General features: G+C 45.9%; 1 protein-coding gene across 3 annotated transcripts in view; it reads right to left on the reverse strand.

Annotated features, from left to right (window-relative positions):
* The window catches only part of cpx (synaptic transmission protein complexin), a 259696-nt gene that overhangs the window by 134466 nt on the left and 109434 nt on the right, over nt 1–15796 (reverse strand). The window lies entirely within an intron of this gene.

Here is a 15796-nt window from a genome sequence, read left to right on the forward strand (position 1 = left end):
GTGGGCCCTCTCTTTTACCAGGCCGAGTGCCATCGCCAGCGGTAGAGTCGTCGTGTCGCACCGATAAGTGATCTAGCCGCTGACTCGGCGAGAAGTTGCGGCGCAATGAGACGCGGAAAGAGAAGCCCGCTGCAAGAAAGGAACGACTGCATGAGCCTGTCACCGTATTGTGTTGCGCGAAGGTGACAGAAGTGTTTGCACGGTCGCCTCCATCGATGTCAGCTAGGAGAAAGGTCATAAGAGTGCGCTCCGCTGAACAGCGGCAAATAAGATGTGCCTTGTTGACGTCCCTGCAGGCTGCATCTCGGGCAGGCACTGCACTATTAAGGAATGGTAGGACGATGATGCCTTCGCACATTCAGCTTGCTTCGCAGCGTATTTTGATGCAGTGTGCGTGCCCTTTAACATCAATAAGAGCCCGTCAAGGTCGGCTCGCACAACAGGAATTGATCAAGGTAACAGTCGTTCTGGGTCATCCAAGGAGACAATGTGATACCGAACCCGATATTTTGTTACTGTTCAGCGAGGTGCGAAAGGCTCAGAAAGGCTAAAATATATGTGCTAACAAGCAAAAAAAAAAAAAAAGAAAAAAAAAAAAACAACCCTGCGCCATCCAAAATCACGTATACCAGGTTTGAAACTGCACCTCGTCTTTGAATCGCCAATGTTCACGCCCTAACTGTATGCGCGCCTGAAAAATGATTTAAACATTGTAATTCACTTTTGATTTAACTATTTTACTTTTTGTTTACCCGCGCCCATGCTGGGCACGCCCGCTTCGAAGCTCGCACTTTCTCATCTGTCCTGTCGTCCATGAAGCTCTGCACTATGAAGTGTCATCAAGATCTCAAATGTTAAGAGAACAATTTCTCTCTAATAAAGCAGGCAATAAGCTTTATATGTCGTCTACTCCCTAGCAACTCACATATTTAAATATTTTAAACGAATATATTTTATAGCGGTATGCAAGCAAATTGTGAAGTTTTTAAAGGAAAAGTTAGGCGGCGTACTGTAATCCGCTTCTTGTTCGCTGACCATGAGCGGCTCGCATCCAGCCTCGAAAATAAATGAGCGTTATGGCAATAGGCGCCGGGTGGACTTAAATTCAAATTGCTGGAATTTAACTGTAAGTCACAGGTAACAGTTCTCTACGCAAGCCAGCTGCGTCGTGTATACCAAAACACCAATGTCATTGGCTTAATATTCGTCGCTGCCTTCTCTGTTTGCATCTAGCTATACAGAATGTTAATGCTGTGATTTGGACGAGGTAGTATAATATACAGCTCGTCCTGCGACTGAAGTCATTCAGCACATAAACCATACGTTTAATTTCACAAATTCTGAGCGCTCTTTTGTCTCAAGGTCTCCGCTCACTGCAGAAAGGGCTTTTTGCACAGCTTGTACGACTGAGAAAAGCCCCTATTCAATGTTTCAGTTAGTCTACCGTCTCTTGGTGTGATTCTCGCATATAAAACAACTCTTTAGGGAAGCTTTAGTGAAAACAGTTCACTGAACTTTAGTTAGGAACCCAAGGACGCCCGCGTGCTGTGCAATATCAGTGCATAGTAAAATTAACCATTTCCGACATGGATTATGTTGTACTACTGAGAAGTTTCAAAATTTGTCTATATTTGGAGTCCACTGTTTCGCAAAATAAATAACATGAATGGCTAAAACAAAAAGCACGAATTCACGCATGCAGACCTACTCTTCCACTCTAACAGAATTGCAAAACGTTCTTCAAAATATGTATGCCCAATCAATCATTTTTAATTAATCAAAGCCAACACACATCTACAGTATTCTTAAGTAAACCATTCCACTGTGCCAGAGAACTGGGGAGAAACTTAAGCTCCACCTTCGAAGGTATGACGCGAGAGCGTTAGTAGCTCTCGCCTGCAGCGCTCCATGCGGATTATCTGCCACTCGCTTAACCGCATATCCCTTAATGCTCTTCAGTATGCAGTCGTAAGCTACCCCATTATGCGAAAGCCCACCAGGCATAAAGAACCGCTTTAATCAAGTCGTACGAACGCGCCTGCGTGGCTTAAGGGTAGTGTGCCCGACTCTGCATCCCAGTGTGTTCGATTCCCACATGAAAGGTGCTACCCGTGTTGCCAGCTACTGCCAGCTGTGTGGACAACGTGTCATGTCCCCTAGTCACGCAACCCGCCTACCAATCGAGAGTTCTTCAATACTACGAGCTGCGAAACTTCCCACAGGGCCCATGTATAAAAAAACGGCGGATATGATTGGTCTAAATTCGGATGTTTATAGATAGTCGCGGCGCCTGCGGCCGTTAAAGGAAACTGCGCCTGAGTTTCAAACTTCCAGATTGTTGACAAATGCACAACCTCCTGGCACGCAAAATTAGCTGAAGAGAGGCAGTAGCAAAAAGCCGTAGAGATAATTAAGATAGAAAATAAAAAGAAAAGAAGCCATTTTCAGAAGGCAATGGCGGTAATAGAAGATAGCTTTCGTTGGTTACTTCTAGATGGCGCCACAATTTAGAAGCACCCGAAAAATGCACACTAAAGCTAATCACTTTTGGAAGCGGAGTTGTCAAACGGCTCTGATCAAAATGCCCGTATACCGATCAGTGGCCGGCTATTTCAGCTGCGAAATGTATGCTCGTGATTCTTCGTTCACAACGCCGACGGCGAAAGCACCTTCACCGACTTTCTGCAGAACTGGGCCTTTCGCGTTATGGTGCTTGTGGCACCAGACAGTACTTCTAGGCGCACTGCGAAGCTTCGCGAAGTTCATCTTTATTTATTATTTTTGAAAAGGGGCCCTTTGACTCTGTTCAAGTGCAGCCAGTGTCACTGAATTAGCGAGGACGCCTCTCGAGGCAACGAAAAAGTTTTGAAAACATGCAATCGTGGACGCCATGCCTCAAAGGGTTCCCCAGAGCCCTGCACGTAGGCTATATATGTAAAAAGCCCGACAGACCATATCATTTTTAGTTTTATTTTTTCGAAAGTAGTCTTGTCTAAGTATTTACTCAGGCGACCGCAATGAACCGACAACAGCGTGCTTCCATAAATATTATTGTGCCGCCCCAGTACCTATAGTACAAGCAGCCACGGTTTTGCCAAAAAAAGAAATACGAAAACATTCCTGCAGCTGGAGCTCCCAGCTTGCCATCAGGGCGCAGGTGGTCTAAATATATCAGAGCACCACTGCGACAGCATTTCTCAAAAGGTCCAGTTACCTCGGGGCAAGGAACCTCGCATAACTTGCTAAAAAAGCGTAATATTCCACTCAAAGTACCATGTAAAGCGAACAGCATATCGCATCGAGCGTATACGACCGCGCGAGGACACAGCTACTTTCGCGAGACTTCATGGGATCTGCGTCGTCTGCGGAGAATCCCAGACTCACAACGCGTTTTAAGGGAATCAGTTGCGCTCTACCCTGGAGAACCTGTTTTTCGGCACGGGACAGCCTCTCCTCGTTCTTTTCGCCCCAGCACACTTTCTAGTCGTCACATCTCATTCCGTTTCTACCTTCGGCGCTGCAACCAGCCCTCCACCTCTCTTTATCCCCGTCTCTTCATGCTGCGCTTTGCCATTCATGGGGCGCCGGCTGCTCATCCCGCTTTTCTTCTCCGCCTCGCAAGATGAGGAAGGGCACAAACATAGCTGCGCGAACAGAAGCAAAGCACGCCTGATTCTCAGTGTCGCGAAATGAAAGAGAAGAATCTGGCAAGCGCCTTTTTTTTTTTTTTTTTTGTCCTCAGAGAAAAAGTTAAAGGAAAAAAGATTTGCATAGTTCTCTTCTCAGTTCGCAATCCGCCTTTCAAGAACGCTTCGCTATGCGTCGCAGATATTCTCGGGCCACGACGAAGCTCGGGGTCAAGTGGGAAATCTCTCGAGCGAGCGCGCGTCTGCGTAGCCTCTTTTGTCTTCCTCACTCTGAAAGCAGGAGCGATAACTTTAATAAACACGAACTTTATCGCTACCGTCCGCAAGAGGGCTGAGAAACAGCGACTCGCCTCCGTGTATTTCATCATCATCAACCGTTCTCTCTTCGTCTTCAAACACACACGCGCAGCGCCGCAAGGCGAGAATAGTGCGGGCGAGTGGTCCCGCAAGGCCGTGCTTGCCTCAAAGAAAAGAAGAGCAGGCGCGATGATGCTGGTCCCTCAGCGAGGTTTCAGAGCTGCGAGAATACTCGGAGAGGTGCCACTCCTCAGGATGACACGCATCCAGCCGCCCCCTGCGCCGCTTGGGCCAGCCACTGGTACCCAGCCCGCAACCCCGAGAGGATGGCTTCGCAGCATCGCGCCATTCCCGCGAGGCGCATGCAATCAAGCGCGCAGAGATCGCTCCATTTATTCGCCGGCGTCCTCCCGAAGTGAACCCTTCTAGCAGGGATGCAGATCCCTCTTCGGTGGCAACCTTGTTTTCAGAAGCCATTGCTTCCCCCTCTGTTTCTATTTATCGGCGAAACAGCGGCGTTGTCTGATTAGTCACTAGAAAGAGGCACCACATCTCGCTAGGCGCCATTTCAAGGGTCACGTCTCGCAAAAAGAGAATTTCAAAGACAAGCGCACAAAAGAGGGTGACAGAAACAAAATGAAGACGGGAGCTGCCAGAGTCCGTCAATCGCCAGAACAATGGGGTCGCGAAAACAAAACGCTCGTCAGATGCGATGCTCCGTTGCCGCGCGGATTCACAATAGAAGCGTTATACCCGCTGATTTTTTTCTCCCTCGCATTGGATTCTCTGGCTTTTGTCGCACGTTTTGAACGAAGAAAAATTTCGTGCACCAAATGAGACAGACCCGCCAGACCTCGCGAAAAGCGTACTGATCAGAGAAAAAAAAGTAAAAGGATCACGTGAAGCGGGGCGCCATTGTTATACAGGACGCGTCGTTTCAGTTCTTTCACAAGCGCATCGCCCCTGACCAGCGTTGAGGCATGAGCCACACACGGCCAACGAAGCAGCCCGCCTCGTTCTTTGTCAGCCGTTACGTCCCAATGACAACGCCTCCAGCTTCTGTGTCGCGTCTTAAACAGAAGCGAAATGAACTGAACGAAAAAAAAAAAAAAGAAAACGGAGGGGAGAAAACGAAACCGGCGATTCGGGCTGCAAAGACGCGGTTACGACGGCGTGCTTCTGACAACCATTTTTCGATGATACCGAGAGGCGCGCCAAACATTCCACTCTAGTGTTCCGTCACTGCGCAGAAGCAATGAGGCGAGCTGATAGAGGATACGTGACCGCTGCGGTTGTAAGCGTTGTGCCTTTATGTCGCCGCCACCGCATCCCTCTCGTTCCCGAAAGAAACAAAAATCCTTCCGACAGCCACGGCAATACCCGGGAAACAGCATGCATGTCTGGATGGAGAAGGCAGCACGTATGCGGAGAGAATGCGGAGGCACCAAAACGCATCACAAGTCCGGGCTCGATGTTGCACTGTTAGAGAGCGGTTCATGATCGCAGATATGAGGCGCCGCCGCTGTCAGCGGCACCAGCATGGTTGCGAAAGTTGTGCTCTTCCCAGCAGCACTGCAGATGTAGCAAACACGTGCCGACGATCATTCCTACGTGACAATGCGCCCTCGATGCTATTTTCAAACTGGTGCCGAGGAGAAGTACTCTACACTGTGGGCTCGTTGCATAGAAGCCGAGTCTTGCAAGGCTGAAGCGTAGCGGGTGATAACGTTCACCAGGAATGCTCAGTATGTATGAACATGAAGGACTGTGGTAACACCCGTTCTTTCTCTATAGTCTTCACCACAATTTAGCGCTTTCCCCTTCTCCTCAGCGTAAGCTAAATTTAACTTAGGGGAAGAGATCCTAACTTCAGCTGTGATGTCCTAACTGAGCATTCAAAAATAGTGATTCGAATACAGCTGACCTGAAATGTTTGTGTACTGGTAATGCTATCATTAATTGTCTTTCGATATGTCACTGACTCACAACGTTCACTTTCGCTGCATGAAACAAACGGAAGTCGAGTCGCATTAATCCAATCAGCTTGAAGAGGACGAATTTCGGCGCCTACGCTGCACTTTGTGATACAAGCAGATAAGAAACTAATACCCAGTGTGAATCTGCTAATTAGCCTCGCGCGGACTGAGCTCCTAGAGGCCATATCGCTGACAGCTTCATCCCGGCGAAGCTACGGTCCGACGAAATATTATTTTCCTTCTGTGATGCGACTTCCGTCCAATGAAGCTGCATCTTTCGCGAAGGCTGTTGACAGAGAGGGTGCTAATAAGCGTACAGGCAAGACGCTTGCCAATTATTCAACATATTTTCCACGAACGTGAAAGCTCGACTGATACATTCCTTGCAACGTCTACGTCATCCGAGAAAATGGAGTTTCGTTGTATAACCACCACATTGCAACAAGTCTGTCATGCTTACGAGTTCAAACACATGTGCCCTGAAATCCTGAAACAAATAGCATTCCCTATGTGCCAAATAAGGTGGGCAAGGTGGATAAGGCAGTGTTTAAAATGTGGTATTTGTCAGTTTCTGAACGGTTATGGAGGAGTTGTGTGCTAGTGCAATGTCGTGCCGGCAGAAACAGAACTCTGGTTGACAGCTTTCTTTGACATTCTGTGAACAGCTCCAGCTTGACTTTGTAGAAAAGCGGAACAGGCTCCTGCGACCACGACATCCACTTGTGCATAATCTACCTAAAAAGCTTCGTTCCTCTCCTGAAGCTCGGGTGCAACAGTCCTGGGAGGGCCTTTGCATTAGAAATGTCTTTAATCGACCTGCAAACAAGGTCTCTCCACTCTCTTTTATCCCGAGTTAAACCAATAAGTGTGATTTATCCTCTCTAAGAACCTTACAAACGCGCTTAAGAAAACACTCATTTGCCCGGATAAAAAAAAAAAAAAAACGCTTTCGCCCGAGATTTTGCCACTAATTTATTTTTCCGATTTGTATCGGTCAGCATCATCTTATCTAAAAACAATTATGAAAATCTGGATGAAAGAAACTTAGCAGAGAATGTTCCGAAATTATGTTTTCTAGTAAAATACCCAAATTGTCATTGCTCAATTGGGACAAGCCGAAGCCAAAACCTTGTCAGAAAACTTTTTTATATAATTCCAGCCAATGAGCTAAGTGTGTTTCTTCACGAAAACACAAAGCAATCAAAGAGAGCTTTGATTAGCTAATGCAGTCGCTTTAGCATGAAACGTCATGAAATGATAATATAAGTGTACATGTGCGTACACTAAGATCTGATTTTTGAAGCTGATTTGATGCTTGAATACGATCCATATATTTTCTCCCCTGAATACGATTTGAATACGATCCGCCGTGCCATATACTGTGCTTATCCTGCGCGGCACAAGCTCTTAGGATAATTAGTTGTAAGTTCTAAAGTCGCTTTGTTTGAGTATCTGAATGACCCCCCCCCCCCCCCCCCCCCCCTCCGAAAGATATAATTGAAATGCTTGAATTCAGCAATTCATTAAGCAGTTGACACTGCTCATGTGAAGCGATTGCGGGACAGCCATTAGATCCCCTTTCTCTCACTGAGGCGATGTAACTGGGGCGATCCAAACTGTACAAAAAATTTACCCCCATGAAACCAGATGCTTTATCGTATTAATATTTAACGGCCATGCGATAAACTAACACAAGTCACTGAAGATACATATAAAGCACTTCGTTTGACGTAGAATAGCCGTTTGAAGGCACCTTTTGTAGCTATATATACACGAGGAAATTGCTGCACCTGACATGGCCGCGCAAGCCAGTAAGCCAAGAATTTCATATTGAAAATAAACTTTTGCCAGCTTCTGCGATTGGCAATCTATGTCACGTTGAGCAAGATAGATAGATACAGAGGAGGAAGGAAGCCAAGGATGTTAACCAGAAGGGTTTTCGGTTGGATAAACCCTGCTAATAAAGGGTTGCCTCTAAGCAGTTATGGTGAGCGGTATAGCAGACAAATGTCCAGAATTTGTGTCCGCTCAAAGTATGCAAGGTCACTCGAAGTTTGAAGACGGTGTGGACATTCGGGCGCCAGAATTTTCTTTAACTTTATTTTATAACAAAAGAATACCCGGATTTTTTTTTTTTTTTGAAGTCCCGCAGAGCACTATAAGAGGCGTGTTGTGCACTGATCGCGCAGCTTCCGCCCTTCTCCCTGGGGTGCCACTACAGGACTCTCTCGCGGACTATAAACGAGATGGAAATGCGTCGCTGCGGGGGGCCTTGCGAGGCCGTATCGCAACACCCGTCAACTTCCGAGGCCTACTTTCCCGTCAACCGCTACAGCACAACAGGACCACGAACAAGCGTGTAACGCGGCAAAAGAAACTGGCAGCTCCGAGTTTCTCGCATCTCTGGCGCACGCGGACAGCGGTCTCCGGGAAACTATGGTGCTTGTTTCTTTTTTTTTTCTTTTTTTTTTTTTTTTGTCGCATGCAGTAACTTTTCGATTTGTTGTCTGCAATTTTTTTCGAAGAAGTATGCTTATTTGAACAGACCAGAATAACTCTGACGCCTTCTTTCTCTCCGGAGGAAAGGAGAAATTTGGCACTTTTTCGCATCTATAGCTCCCAGAGACGTGATCAATGCGGCTTGCAACGATCGACAGTCCCGTAAGACATGATGTAGTTCCAGAATCAGCAAATGATACTCTTGATGCTCGCGATAAACAATGTGTGCCAGTGTCTGGTATTTCGTTCTGAGAACGCAATCTGCTTTTTAGTTACAATTTCCAGAAATTTTATCTCCTTCCAGGCGCATGCGTTTGTCACCTAAAACGAATATAGATGGAACTTTAGGACGCTAAAAGCATGAACTCCTTATTCCTAAAAAGTCTTTTTTTTTTTTTAACGTTAAGTAACTGATTACCAATTTATGGCTTCTCAGTTGCCGATCGAACTTCAGCTACAGTGAAAAAGAAAAATCTAGCACTGCACGCCCTGCACATAGCGCAGTATGTCATGCGGAAAATTCCGGCCACTTCACAGGGCAGTTGTGCAACTGCACTCAACAGTCCACCAGCAATCAAAAACAGTGCTAGGCAACTCATAGAGGTCAAGCTGCCCGTTATGGTTCTCGACAAGCAGCGAGCGACGCGCAATCTGTGGTTACAATCCCTGAGAGGAGAAATTGATATACATCCGGACACAGTTAATACCGCTCTGATAAGCTGGCCAGAAGAGAAGCCAATTCGTAAGCACAAAACAGAACGAACCTGAAACCAATCTACTGTTTCAAAACTCTTGATTCAATCCTAAAGCAAGAGCCGAATAAAAGAATGGAAGCTTATTTCTCAAACAGCTGCTTTCGCTCAATTTTCTCCCGGCTCCAGCATCCGAGAAACTGGCGCAGAGACTTCAGCCCTAAAATAAACGGCACACCCGCGCATTCTTTTCGAAATCCGAGAAAAGCTTGTTTATCTTGAGACTCGGAGTGCCACGCGGGAAAGCCAGTGCTCTCGGGTGCGCACCGGCCACTTTCTCCAGGATGCAAGCAATGCGCGCACCTCATCAGTTAGGCTGTGCGTCGTAAGCCTCGCCGCAGAAGACGGCCGCCCCCATATATAGGCTGCATACGGAGAAGCCTGCGCAGCTTTTTCTTCACAATCCCCCAGTCCCGAGATTCTGCCTCATGCCCACTAGCCGAGATGATTAGGATATTCCCGCGCACACAAAAAGATCATGATCATCGTTGTTCCCAGAATGAGGCACAGAGGTTGGGCTTTGCGCTGCGGGCAAGCATTCCCTGCAAACTTGCTGAAACACTTATACTGCTTGAAATGGTGTCCCTGTACGCTCCCATATCAGTTAGGTAGGAGAAACTGGCAAGTAAAGAATTTTTTTTTTTGTGTGTGTGTGTGTGTGTGGGGGGGGGGGGGGGTTTAACGTCTCAAAGCAACTCGGGCTATGAGAGACGCCGTAGTGGAGGACTCCGAAATTTCGACCACCTGGGGTTTAACGTGCATTGACATCGCACAGCACACGGGCGTCTTGCTTTTCGCCTCCATCGAAAAGCTGCCGCGAGGCCGGAATGCGATCCCGCTACCTTGAGAACAGTAGTCGAGCGCCGTAACCACTGCGACACCCCGGCGGGGTCAAGTAAAGAATGAGTCCGACCGATGGTCCATCTTAAGTACGCAACAAGGAGCTGCATGCAGCTTGTTTTCACGGAGCTGTGATTGGAACGATAGGTTGATATGGGTTGATATGGAGCGTAACGATATAACATGAGCGAAAATTTTCAATCTCAGAATCAAAAGTGCAAAAAAGCACTGTAATCACGCTTTTATAAAAGCTTCCTTCAGGAAATGGTTTGGTTTGGTTTGAGGTTTAACCTCCCAAAGCGACTCGGGCTATGAGAGACGCCGTAGTGGAGGGTTCCGGAAATTCGGATCACATGTGGTTCTTTAACGTGCTCTGACATCGCACAGCACATGGGTGCCTAGCTTGTCGCCGCCACCAAAAAGCGGCCGCCGAGGCCAGGATTCTAACCCGCATTCCTGGGCACAGTAGTCGAACGCCCTAACCCAGGAAATGGGGAGATGAGGTGGGCTCAGTAACTGACAGCAAAGAAATGTGGACCTAAAGAAAAGTCTCAGACAATGACAGTGTGCGTTTGAGCGAAGCGAATTCATTCTTTCTTCAGGCCTGTTTACATGAGCCCTTCGCACGACTGTAGCATATCCTGATGAAAGAGGAGTCAAGAACATTTGCGGAGAAAGACCCAGTGCCAAAGCCAGCAATATCCATCTTACACGGAATATAAAATGCATCGTTGCTTTACACTTTCCCACAACGGCGGGGAGCATCTTACAATTTCTGCAAGCGGACAGACGCCTAATGTTATGTGCGAACTAGGGAGAGACGGTAAACGAGTATGAAGAAGGTGAAATGATCTTCGCAATGTGTTTCGCGAGGTTACTCGGCGCGCTCCGACTTGCGTGTTTCTTTTTGCGGCCGAAGAAAAGCAATAAAGTCCGAGAATTGGAGGCATTAAAGAAAGGAATTCATAGTTTTATGGCGGCCGTAACGAGTGAGTCAGGTTTCACATTTAAAAGCGACTAGAGTTGTTCAACAGCGTGTGAATTGAGCACAGCAGACAAAAAATGCGCGTAAGTTTGGCGAGCCATTTGCAAACAGATCCGTAATTTCATGTGTGCAAAAGCAGTCAGTGCGTCATACCATTTAAAGCGCGGGAATGGATCGATTGCAATCTAATGCCATTAGGAGGCACGATGTGTCGCACGCGTTTATTTCAGCGCGGCGAGGTTTACAGCGCAAACAATGCGCGACCAAAAGGCCGCAGCGGGAGACAGAAGAGCGAAGGGGCAAATACGACCGCCGAGCGGGCGGACCAAACAAGATGGAGAGACAAAAACAAGAGATCGGAGATGGCTGCGTGGGGGAGCGGACAATTATGGAGATTTAGCGTCCCAAAGCAACGTCGCCATCGCGGAGGTCTCGGGCTGCGGTTCTTGAACGCGCGCAGCGAAACCGCGGTCGTGTTTGCGCTTCCGCGCGATCGAAATGCGCCGGCCGCGACTGCGCGCATCGCTGCCAGATGAGCAGCACAACATCCCACTGCGATAGTAATTCTGACAAAAGCGGTTGAGAAATTCAGTGCCCGCGTCAGAAAACAAAAATAGGCGATGAAACATCGATCTGCACGCTAGCTCTCGCGGGCGACATCCGCACAATTTACACTCCGAATACAACATCCTCTTTGGTCACGCGTTTTCCCTCTTTTTTACTGCCGAGCTCGTTGATGGCAGGGTGAGAGCGCGTCCGATTAAAAAAGCAGCGATGTGCCACAGAAAGCGCGACCGGAGAAGCAGGCTAGAAAAGCGTCGCGTATACAAGCGCCCCGCGTGTGTTGGTCGTCAACCGTAGTACCATAATTAAGGGAGCGCAAAAGGATTGTCAAACACATTAAAAAGATTCTGTACACACTCGCGCTTGTTAAAACGCCCCGCATTGAAGCCTCACTAACTGTGGCGTCAAAACCAAGGTCGCGGGTTCAATCAGTGTGCGGCGGCCTCGTTCCGATGCAGCCCCTGTGCTTCAGAGCACGGCACGATACCTTGGTTTGTTGAAATCAATCTGGAGCAGTTTTCCGCTATACTCATCGTGCACGTACTTGTAAAAAACGAGAATAAATAGAAATTGAGTTAAAAGCAGCTATCATACAACCCCAAGGACGAGATTCAAATAATTTTCCCTACGTATGTTTCGCGAACGGCTCACGCGCCTTTCTGATTTGTTGCTATGATCGGTCTCTCGTCTCATTGAATATTAAAGTCGGTGATGGGAGGCCTCGAGAAAAAATAAAAGAAACATTGGAAAACAAACGTTGCACATTTCTCTCTCTCTCTTTCTTTTTTTTTTTTTTTTGCTTTCGATACCTGGAGACTGGAAAAACATCGGGCACGGTCCATGGCCCTTAACAAACCTGGTCAGCATTGAAAGTGCGATGGAAGAATGCTAACAGGAAAAGAGCAAATAGGTATTACAAATATTTCTATAAAATGTAGTTACTATAAACATAACACTATAGTTCAGTTGCAAAACAATAGGGGTTTAGTCATTACGTCATGCTTACTTGCCAGTTCATACGACTCTTGCAGCACGAAGTGCTGGCATGCTGTATTCTCACACTGTGCCATTTGCTTTCAATTATAATAGAGCTGGAGCGAAGAGGATACCATAAACGATGCGCACTGCTATTTTATTTAATACGTGGCTACACTTGGTGAAAATTATTTAAAAAAACAGCGCTTACAAATCGCCTTCTATTCCTCTGTTTCTTTTTGTTTTTTCTCGTCCTTTCTGGCCTTGGGAACATTACGCTACTGCTTGTTTGCATTTATGGAGTAGCGAATAACTGCTAAAAGGCAAATATAGCGGCCACAGAAAAGAAAAGCCATTAATTCAGCGAATACTTTATTTCAGTGCAAAGTAAACTTACGCTACGCGAGTGTTTTGGCTTCTTAACTTCTTGCAGCGTCCATGAAAACTAAAACAAGTGCGCAGGAACTTAGCGCTACTAACGGAATCGTAGATAATCGCACATCTAAAGCTTTCAGGTTGCCCGAATCGTTACTTCTGCAATGGCCTTTGCAGTCTCTACGGATGTATATTCAACTGTTTGAGAGAATCATTCCACTGACGTATCCCCAAGAAAGTTCATAACCCTGTCCTCATGCAGGTTAGCCGAGCAAGCGGGTGGTCAATGAGCGAAAATGCCCGGGGCTCTTTTCAGCTTGCTTCATTACCCCGTCATGTTTAGCCCGCAGGCTCATTCCGCTTAGAAACTGCGTTGGTGGCAGTGCGACTTCGAGCCCGCATATTAAAGATATTGAAGGCTTCCCGCTAACCATGATACGAAGCAGCAAAGCAACTCCCTGGGATACGGCTGTGCCCGTTAGTATGAACGTTAGTATAAACGGCTCGAATTATGGACAGTTCTCCCGTGGGACAAAATGTTTTCAGTGTATTGATGTATGTATTAGGTTAAGGAAAATGAATTTTGTTATGGCTCTGTACTGGGCGAAAACTCACAGGGCCCAGTTAAGCCTATTTATTTTCGTCGCGTTATTATGAGCAGCGATGATAAGAAAGCCTCGACTGCAATAAGCATGCAGTTACTTCCCTGTAATTTGAGTGCAGAGGACTGCCTAAAGGCAGTGCGAAAGAGCGATTGCGTTAATGATGGCATTTTTTTTTTTTTAACAGAGCGCGAGTTTCTGGGATCACATGCAATTGGCGGCTGAGCTAGTTGGATTTCTGACATAATAAATGATTTTTAGCGCAACGGGGACACAACACGTTGGTGTAAGCACCCGTGTTGCCCTTTTTCTTGTGTTGTGTCCCCGTTGCGCTAAAAATCATTTATTTTGGTAAGCTGCTTCGTCGATGAGCATTCAGATGCCACATTGCTGATATATCCTTCCGCTCTAAATCACCGGGGTTGCCGGGTTGACAGCATTAGAAAAAAAAAAAATATTCTGAAAATGTTGTCGACCATTTTCCCATATCACGGATATACATCTTCTGAGAACTGGGACCACTATATTTCAGGTGATCTCGCATTTACGCAGTTATCTTTAAACATATTTGGAATTCCGCATTTAAACAGGTAAATAACGCCAAAGCGGAAGCTTACGTAGTATCTTGGTCATGTTGTTTCTTGATCCGCTACAAGGGCGGTGCAGCCAGAGGCAGCACGTATGCACTGAACGCTTTCAATGGGCTGCTGGATAAGACTTTCGCTATATCCTCGAAAGTTTAGCTCAAGAATTTATTCAAACTACATAGTAAATTAAAAAAAAAAAAAAAAACGACGAACATTTTTCAGATGTTTATGATTTGAGTTTAAGTTCTTGTTGGCTCGGTTTTAGATAGATCTACCTCTATCTATAAAGATTTATTTTTTTTTTTTTTTTTTACATTTACTGTTCATTTATTTCCTACACACTCAAAGTTACCTACTGGTGAATATTATTAATCACACATGTCATGATAAAGGGTTACATCGAGGGTGAGCCCATCCAATTTTTGATAGTGAACAATTAAATGGCTGCAGCTAGTTACTTCCGTTTTCCCGGTAGCAAAGGGCGCATTTATTTCTGTTTCATGACGTGAAGACCGAGGGGACCTCAGCGATCACCTTCTTGAAGTGAATGGTATTGTAGCTTACGCTTTAACACTGCATAGACGTGCCATATTTTCATATTTTACCCGCGAAATCGGCCTGGAGATGGCGACACCTAAATCCAGTTTTTCGTTGTTTTTTTTCGCCAGCCCACAAAGGCTCAGTTTTCCGTGAAAGAGTAATGTCTATTTGATTCGAAGCCGGAAGTCTATCAATAAAGACAAACATAAATTTGTCCAGTACCTTTAAAGACATAAAGTGGCCTGTTTATGCTGTATGGTTTCACTGGTGACAATAAGAATTGTTATCGTAATTTATATTACTATTATTTTGTCCGGTAGTCGTAGGACTGTGGCGACTGCAGATATCTTTGTCGTCTAGATAGCCACCTACTAGAGGACACTAAGCATTGCCCTAAATTGGGTGCGACTCTGTTGCAACGACAACCCTTCCTTCGTAGCCTTTTTAACTGAAATGCAACAGAATTCTAGTTTCCTGATCTCGTTTCAGCCTCCATGGCGTGCTTATCACAAGCGGAGACCTCGCCTCGAAGCGACCGTCTTTAAGAAATGTTTTTCGCTGCCCGAAAGAAAAGGGATGCCTTGGCATAAAATTATACCGGGAATCATTACTCTTACGAGTGAAATAAAAATATTGCGCATCACATGAAGGTATTTGCAACAATTCAGTATTTCTGCTGATAATTTTCTGCGTATTTCAATGGCGGAACTAAAGCTTCGTATTGTTTAGTTCCTTGTTCTGTTTTTCCGAGAGCATTTTAGTCTGCCAGAAAATTATTTTTTTTTTATAATTCCATTGCCTACGGCCTGGAATTAGAAGTGGAAATGAAATAATTTCTATTGAAATGACGCGAAAATATAATTAAACAACTAGCATTTTATGAGGAAAGATTCTACTACCGCATTTATACTCCGGCACCTTTTTCTGTGTCCTTTCCTACGTTCTATAATATGCAGCTATATTTTTATAGTGTCTTGTATAAAGTGAGCTGAAATTTTCATTCATAAATAATGGAGGGCCTGAGGCCAAGAAGAAATATAAGCGTATACCTAAGTTAAATTTCGCTACATACTTTTTTCCTTCGTTGGGTACAAATAGTTTAAACATTATAAAACGAAAATGCGAAGGGAATTTCGTTTACAGGGCGTTTTAAAGTA

This window comes from Amblyomma maculatum, chromosome 1 (genome assembly GCF_055883805.1).
Source record: "Amblyomma maculatum isolate TAMU_Amacu chromosome 1, ASM5588380v1, whole genome shotgun sequence".
Classification (NCBI taxonomy): Eukaryota; Metazoa; Arthropoda; class Arachnida; order Ixodida; family Ixodidae; genus Amblyomma; species Amblyomma maculatum.